The following is an 8,436-nucleotide window of genomic DNA, read 5'->3' as shown; positions in this document are numbered from 1 at the left end:
GTAATAGGGAGACCAAAACTGGACACAGTAGTCTAGATGGGGTCGAACCAGCGATTAATAGTTTCAATATTACTTTTTCCGATTTATTATTAAAGACTCGTCCGATGAAGCCAACCAATTTGTTTGCGGCTTTAACTACCTCTGAACAATGCTGACTAGGCTTTAAATCGCTTGATATAGTGATTACAAGATCCTTTTCATTACTTACTGCAGAAAGTTGTTGGCCATTCATTTCGTACTGAAAGCGATTGTTATTGTTTCCGATGGCAGGAAGAAGATGGAAGAAGAAAAAATATATATATATATATATATATATATATATATATATATATATATATATATATATATATATATATATATATATATATATATATATATATATATATATATATATATATATATATATATATATATATATATATATAAGAATATGAAAGAGAGAGAGAGAGAGAGAGAGAGAGAGAGAGAGAGAGAGAGAGAGAGAAGGGGAGGGTGTGGTATGCGTATTCGTTAGTCCATGTAATTAAGGGAAGGGACAATAATGGTCTAATAAAACCCAGGGATGGAGGACTATACTTAGCCCTGATGACTGGCAAAAGGGTGCGTGTGTGTGTGTGTGTGTGTGTGTGTGTGTGTGTGTGTGTGTGTGTGTGTGTGTGTGTGTGTGTGTGTGTGTGTGTGTGTGTGGTGGGCTGTCTGTCTGTCCTCATCTCTCTGCCTTGTATCTACCTCTCATTTTTACTGAACATAACTTTTTAATACATAATAAAACGATGTAACACACACACAGACACACACACACACACACACACACACACACACACACACACACACACACACACCTCAATTAGCTCAAAAAGACGTACTTAAGTCAAGCTTCTTATCTCTTGCACAAAAAAAAACATTGCAGTAAATTAGTCACTACTCTCTCTCTCTCTCTCTCTCTCTCTCTCTGTGTTATCTCTATCGTCCTTTTGCTCACACTAAAACCCACAATTCTTTTAGTCTCCTTCATCATTTCCTCCTCCTCCTTCTCCTCCTCCTCCCCATTAGCCACTGCGGAGTCACTCATAAATCCATCCCAGGCAGCCGGTCAGCCACAGCCCACCTCATATCAGCGTCAGGTAAGTTTCCTCGCCAGGTGACAAGAAGCCTCGTTAAGCACTAATAAAATACGGCGAACACCTTCCTAAAAAATGCTCCTAGTGGAAAAATATTTAGCCCTTCTGTCCTATTTGGCATCAATGTATTTTTTGTAGTTTTGGTGTTTCTTGGATTGAGAGAGAGAGAGAGAGAGAGAGAGAGAGAGAGAGAGAGAGAGAGAGAGAGAGAGAGAGAGAGAGAGAGAGAGAGAGAGAGAGAGAGAGAGAGAGAGAGAGAGAGAGAGAGAGAGAGAGAAACATGTTTGTGGTCTCATGTTCACCTCACATTATTTCGACGTTTTGCCAATATGAATGTTGCCTAAACATAATTATTAACACTCCTACACCGTCTCTCCTCCTCCTCCTCCTCCTTTTCCTCCTCCTCCTCCTCCTCCTCCCCGTCCTCCTCTTCCTCCTTCTCATTCTCCTCCTCTTTATCGCGCAAAAAGTGGAGGGGCGTAATGAGTTATGTCAAAACTACATCGACTGCAAGTTCATCCAAAAAGTCCCTGCCCAGATTAATAGGCGGTCTAAGACATAAACTCAACGTACATTGAGCACCTCTGCAAGTCGTACAAGAGGACCTGATTGTATGCCTGAGTTCATCACAAGGACATGGAATACGCCAAAGTCCTGCTACCTTTCTATAACTCGTTATACCTCACCAGGAGTAGGCAGTCCAGGAGGAGTATCGAACTGCTGGATAGAGTGGGGCGGAGTGTCACGAAAACAACATCACAGAGAACGATACAAAAAATTTACTTTACGATAAAATAAGAGAAGATTGGATTTGATAAAGCTCCTCCAATCTGTAATTTCAAAAGCGGCAATGCAGTTTTTTTTTTTTCTCGAGACAAATAATATGCGAGCGAAAACTTTCAAGTCTTTAGGAACCGCATTGGCATTTATTTCATGACAACGAGACTGAGTTAAATGATTTTGTGCCCAACGAGTGCTCTAGCTTTTTCTGCGACCCCTAACGAGCAGACAAAATCACCAATGCCGGCAACCTCACTGTAGGATTACCTGCTCTTCCCTGCTTATATGTCTTCCCTCCTACTGCCATTTCTTTACTCTTCCTCCTTCTTTTTCTCCTCTCCCTGAATCGGCCCTGTGCATCGCCTGAGCCTCTGAGAATGCATAAACCTCTCTCGCTATCAGTCGAGGCAACACACGGCGAGGAATGCACGAATGAGTTGTGTGTTTGATGGACTTCAAAAGGAACGGATAGCAGGTAGTCAGACCCCCATATCTCTCTCTCTCTCTCTCTCTCTCTCTCTCTCTCTCTCTCTCTCTCTCTCTCTCTCTCTCTCTCTCTCTCTCTCTCTCTCTCTCTCTCTCTCTCTCTCTCTCTCTCTCTCTCTCTCTCTCTCTCTCTCTCTCTCTCTCTCTCTCTCTCTCTCTCTCTTCTATATATTGAAAATTCTATTGGTTACATCTTTTTCTCCGCTTTCTCTTATCTCATCTCCTCTCCTCCTCCTCCTCCACCTTTTCCTCCTCCTCCTCCTACTCCTTCTCCTCTTCTCCTCCTCGTCCTCTTCCTCCTAGTTTTACCCTTCCCTGTATTCCTTCACATCCTCAATGTTTGCCTCCTACTCTTCCACCTCCTCGTACTCGACCTCCTCCTCCTCCTCCTCCTCCTCCTCTTCAACCTCTTCCTTCTTAATCTCATCATCTCGCCTAACGCACCACTAGAAATAACCAGTTTGAAGTCACCACCACCACAAGCACCACCACCATCACCACCACCACCACCATCACCTCCACCACCATCACCGCCTCCAACATCACCGCCTCCAATAACACCATCACACAAAGCGCTTCTGTTAGCCATTAGCACCACATCATGTACCAGACCACCCCAACAGGGACAGCTCCTCCTCCTCCTCCTCCTCATCTTCCTCCTCTTCTTGTTATTCTTTTTCTTGATCTTGTTTTTTCGTTTTTTTTGTTTTCGTTCTTGGTTTTATTCTTGTTATTCTTTTCTTCCTTTTCTTCGTTCAACTCTTATTCTTCCTCTTCACCTTCCTGCTCTTCTCCCTCCTCCTCCTCTTCTCCTTCCTCATTCTCTCTTCCTTCATTATAAACTCCTGCCACCTTCGTAGCAGGGAACAAATACACTTGCAATAGGAGAGAGAGAGAGAGAGAGAGAGAGAGAGAGAGAGAGAGAGAGAGAGAGAGAGAGAGAGAGAGAGAGAGAGAGAGAGAGAGAGAGAGAGAGAGAAGGCGTTCAAGACAAAGTAGGAACAGAGCGAGGGAGGAACAAGAGGAAGGCAGAGTTTAGGCGAGGGCGGCACCGTAGCCAAGATGATGTTGGTTCAGGCGACTTCATTAAGACACGAGTTCATAATTATCGCCCATTAAACCAACCAGGTATTGCAAAAACAGGTGAGAGAGAGAGAGAGAGAGAGAGAGAGAGAGAGAGAGAGAGAGAGAGAGAGAGAGAGAGAGAGAGAGAGAGAGAGAGAGAGAGAGAGAGAGAGAGAGAGAGAGAGAGAGAGAGAGAGAGAGAGAGAGAGAGAGAATTGTAAAGTAGGATAGGCAATTGAAAGCCCTTCGTTCCCTCCGCTTCGACGAGCCACAAACCAGTTTCGATGTAGAATTAAATATCTTTGGGCGAGCGTCGTAAAGAAAGTGATGAGTGTGGCAGCGAGTTATCATGCACTAAATGCAGCCACGTAATTTCTATCTGCGACCGAGATCAACAAACAGACCAACACTTAGAAGGGATCTGCTCTTCCTCCTCCTTCTACTTCCACCTCCTACTCCAGCTCTTCCTCCTCCTCGTTCTCCTCCTTATCTCCCTTTTCCTCTTCCTGTTCAAATTACTCTTTATCCTTATTATCCTCTATCTCCTCATTTTCCTGTTCCTCTACTTTCAAATTCTCCTCCTTCTCTTCATTTTTCTATTTCTTTTTCCTCCGTAGGCTCCTCTTTCTCCTCCATTTCCTATTCCTCCTCTTCCTAATTCTTCTCTTTTTCCTAATTGTCCTATTGTCCCTGTTCATAACCCTTTTCCTCCTTATACCTCCTCTTTTTACTCCTTTTCCAATTCTTCCTGTTTTCTTCCTCCTCCTACTCCTATTCATTCTCCTCACTTTCATTCTCACCAATCAGACATCTCTTTCTCCTTATAAATAGGCAGTATGGAATGATTTGTTTCCCACGAAGTTCATAATAGGGATGACTTATCTTTCATCCTGTTTAGTATCAATTAAGGAAAGAGTTCATTCACACGCCAGAACCTTTCAACACAAAACCGGTACTGACATTCATTATTTACTACATTTTATTTCTCCTTCCTTCCGTTTTAGTATCAGTTTAAGGAAAAGTTCAAAGACATGTTACTTAGTTTCGGTGAAACACAAAATAGGTACTTCTTATACTTTTCATTTAATATGTCTTTCTAAAAATGCCGTGAAGAAAGCAACTCAGGAAGGTATTAAGTAAAAACACGATCAGCTCATTTAAGAAGTGGTAAGTTAGACAATCCGGTGATATAAGAGTTGTGCAGCGGTGTAGTGGCGAACAATCATAATATAAGATAATTGAACTGCAACAAAAAGGCAGTTCAGTTAACATATCTTCATCATAACCATCAACTACTCACATGTATTAGCTATATTTTTTTTCAAGTATTGTCATTTGTTAAGATTTCTACTTCATATTACCTTTTTAAGTATCACTATTAATTTATTCTATATCTCCATTCAGAGGTTCATAACAAGAGACGAAAAGCGCTTATTATTATTTTTATCAATTTCAGAGTTTAAAATATCGTCATAAGTAACTTAAATTAATGGTTTAGGGCAGATATTCTTCATCAACAAATATATTCTACCTTCTCAAAACACAAACATTAAAACAAAAATCGATAATTTATAAACGAGTTATTACTACTCAAAACACACACACACACACACACACACACACACACACACACACACACACACAGGTGCAATCAACAACAAAAAGATACACGCAATTAACCGAGCACAACATGAACTAATAAACAAGTGTTATCCAATTAAGTTATAATTATTAAGGGAATAAAAAAAGAGATACGCGAGAGCCAAGCTAATAACGTCTTCATACTCTTGGTAAAGGAGGAATGCAGGTGTTAGAAGGGAAAAAAGATGATATTAATGGAGCTTGATCAACTAACATACCAAACGAAAGGAGAGAGAGAGAGAGAGAGAGAGAGAGAGAGAGAGAGAGAGAGAGAGAGAGAGAGAGAGAGAGAGAGAGAGAGAGAGAGAGAGAGAGAGAGAGAGAGAGAGAGAGAGAGAGAGAGAGAGAGAGAGAGAGAGAGAGAGAGAGAGAGAGATTGACATTTCCATCGTAACATGAGCAAGGGCCAGATGTGTACTCAGTCTTTTTTTTGTACAAGTGGATATGCACATGTGTATTTATCTGTCCGTCTGTCTGTTCCTGTTTCCAAGGATTTGTCAATGGAAGTGTATCTATGCAAGTCGTACGTAGGGTGTCTGTCTGTCCGTCTGTCTGTCTGTATGTATGTATATATGTATGTGTGTGAATGGTGTTACTGATTATGGTGTCTGGGGATGGTGTTGGTCATGGTGGTTGTCGTAGCGGTGTTAGTGGTGGTGGGGATGCTGCTGCTGGTTGTGGTAGTGTTGTTGGTGTTGTTGTTGTTGACGGTGGTAATATAGGTGCTGATGCTGGTGGTGGTGGTGGTAGTGGATGTGATAGTGAGGGTAGTTGTGGTGGTGGTGGAAGTGATGGTGGTTGTGGTGGAGGTGGATCAAGTGCTGCGTTATTTTAACTAATGAACTGTTCTCAGGTAATAATAACAACAGCAACAACAACAACAACAACAACAATAATAATAATAATAATAATAATAATAATAATAATAATAATAATAATAATAATAATAATAATAATAATAATAATAATAATAATAATAATAATAATAATAATAATAATAATAATAATAATAATAATAATAATAATAATAATAACAATAATAATAATAATAATAATAAGAAGAAGAAGAAGAAGAAGAAGAAAAAAAAGAAGAGCAATAATATTATAATCAAAACACACTTCATTACACTCGAGTAGCCAGAAACCTGTTTAGCTTCTATTTCTTTACCTATTAGTTTTTTCTTCCAATCGAGCAGGTGAGTCGGAAATGCCAAGCAGGGCCAAGGTGGACCCCCGCGGCAGGCGAACACAAAACGCCCAGGTGAACGAACCACGAAAGTTCCAACCCAGCACCTTCAGCACCCCCCACCCCCAGCACCTTCAGCACGTCAACCATCCCCCGCCCCTCGCCCCAGTCAGGCACCTTTAGCACCACAACCGTCCCGTGCCCCCCACATTACTACTTCTTTCCTTCTTTTATTTATCTTCTTTACCTTCTTTTCTTCAGCATATCCACCTCACCCCCGCCACACAGTCCCAAACCAGCACCTGCAACACATCTCCAAACCTCCGTCCCCCAGTCACACCCCATCCCCACCACCCTTGCATCTCTTATCTCACCCCACAATACCCAACAAATTATCAAGCCCAACCTCCCCCACTTTTTCCACCACCCCTCCATGTCTCAACCCCCTTTCTGCTACACAGCGATGAACATTTTTTTTTTAACTCATATTCGCCACTGCCTCCTCTTATATATTAATTCACCCACCTGACATGCCTCACCTTACCCACTGATCCATCTATTCCCTCCCTCCAACACCTCCCTCTTCTTTCCGATTTACTCACTATATCCCGCACTCACTCACTCACCTTTTGGATCTCCTTGACCATTTGTTGACTTGTTTTCCTCTAATATCGACTGGTATATGATTCTTCTCCGACCACCACGAGTTTCACTATCCACCTATCTCTAGATCTCATATTTCACTTCCCATTTCCACATCTGCCTTTTCTCTTGGATTCCCTATTCCTGGCTTCTTTCTTTCTTTTTTATCAATCTATTTATCCATCTATCTATTACTCTATCACAATGACGGACGGTTTAAACTTTAGTGAATCATATTATATTAAATTTAAGACTTGGCTTCTGTTGTTCAGCATAGCAGTGCAGTAGTAGAGGACGATGCCGTTGAGGAAGCCGCAGCAGGAACTCTAGAATGTGTTTGTAAAATTAATGTTGGGTTAATAGAGGCTGTTAACGCTCACAGTCCATGAAGAGGTTGAGGCTACTGACTTGTGTGATACCTGATAATAATAATAATAATAATAATAATAATAATAATAATAATAATAATAATAATAATAATAATAATAATAATAATAATAATAATAATAATAATAATAATAATAATAATAATAAGAAGAAGAAGAAGAAGAAGAAGAAGAAGAAGAAGAAGAAGAAAAAAAAGAAGAAGAAGAAGAAGAAAAAAGAAAAGAAAAAGAAGAAGAAGAAGAGAAAGAAGAAGAAGAAGAAGAAGAAGAAGGAAATAAAGGTAAAGTAATAATAATAATATCAACAACAAAAACAGCAGCAACAACAACAACAAATTAAATCTGCATTAAGTTGTTGGGCATCATCTTGCTTTGATATTCCCCTTCATCATATTTTTTTGTGGCCTGTTCGTCCTTCAGTCATTAATCAAGTGTGTCCTTGCTTGTACCTGTGTGTGTGTGTGTGTGTGTGTGTGTGTGTGTGTGTGTGTGTGTGTGTGTTTGATGGTTTTTTTTTATTTAGCTTATACAAACATAAGTATAATAGGAGACAAAAATTATGAGAGAGAGAGAGAGAGAGAGAGAGAGAGAGAGAGAGAGAGAGAGAGAGAGAGAGAGAGAGAGAGAGAGAGAGAGAGAGAGAGAGAGAGAGAGAGAGAGAGAGAGAGAGAGAGAGAGAGAGAGAGAGAGAGAGAGAGAGAGAGAGAGAGAGAGAGAGAGAGAGAGAGAGAGAGAGAGAGAGAGAGAGAGAGAGAGAGCAACATAAACACAGTCCAAGGCAATAAAAGAATAAAGCGGTGAGCACACAATGAGAAGGAGGAAGCAAATAAAATATTCAATAAAAATGCAACTCGATAAGCGACGCGAAGTGAAGGAAGGAAGAAGAAAAAATTAATAGACACTAACCTTTACACGTCCTCCTCCTCCTCCTCCTCCTCCTCCTCCCCCTCCTCCTCCTTCTCCTTCTCCTCCTCCTCTTCCTCCTCCTCCTCCTCCTCCTTTTTCCTCCTCCGGGACAGCAAAAGAAAACATTTAATAATCCATAAACTGTTCATTCCACTTTCTCACTCCATAAATATACACGACCGCGAATAAGGAAACGCTGCATTATAAATTAGAGGTGCCAGTA

The sequence above is a fragment of the Eriocheir sinensis genome, chromosome 17, assembly GCF_024679095.1.
Source record: "Eriocheir sinensis breed Jianghai 21 chromosome 17, ASM2467909v1, whole genome shotgun sequence".
In the NCBI taxonomy this organism is placed as follows: Eukaryota; Metazoa; Arthropoda; class Malacostraca; order Decapoda; family Varunidae; genus Eriocheir; species Eriocheir sinensis.
Note: the sequence above shows the minus strand (reverse complement) of the source record.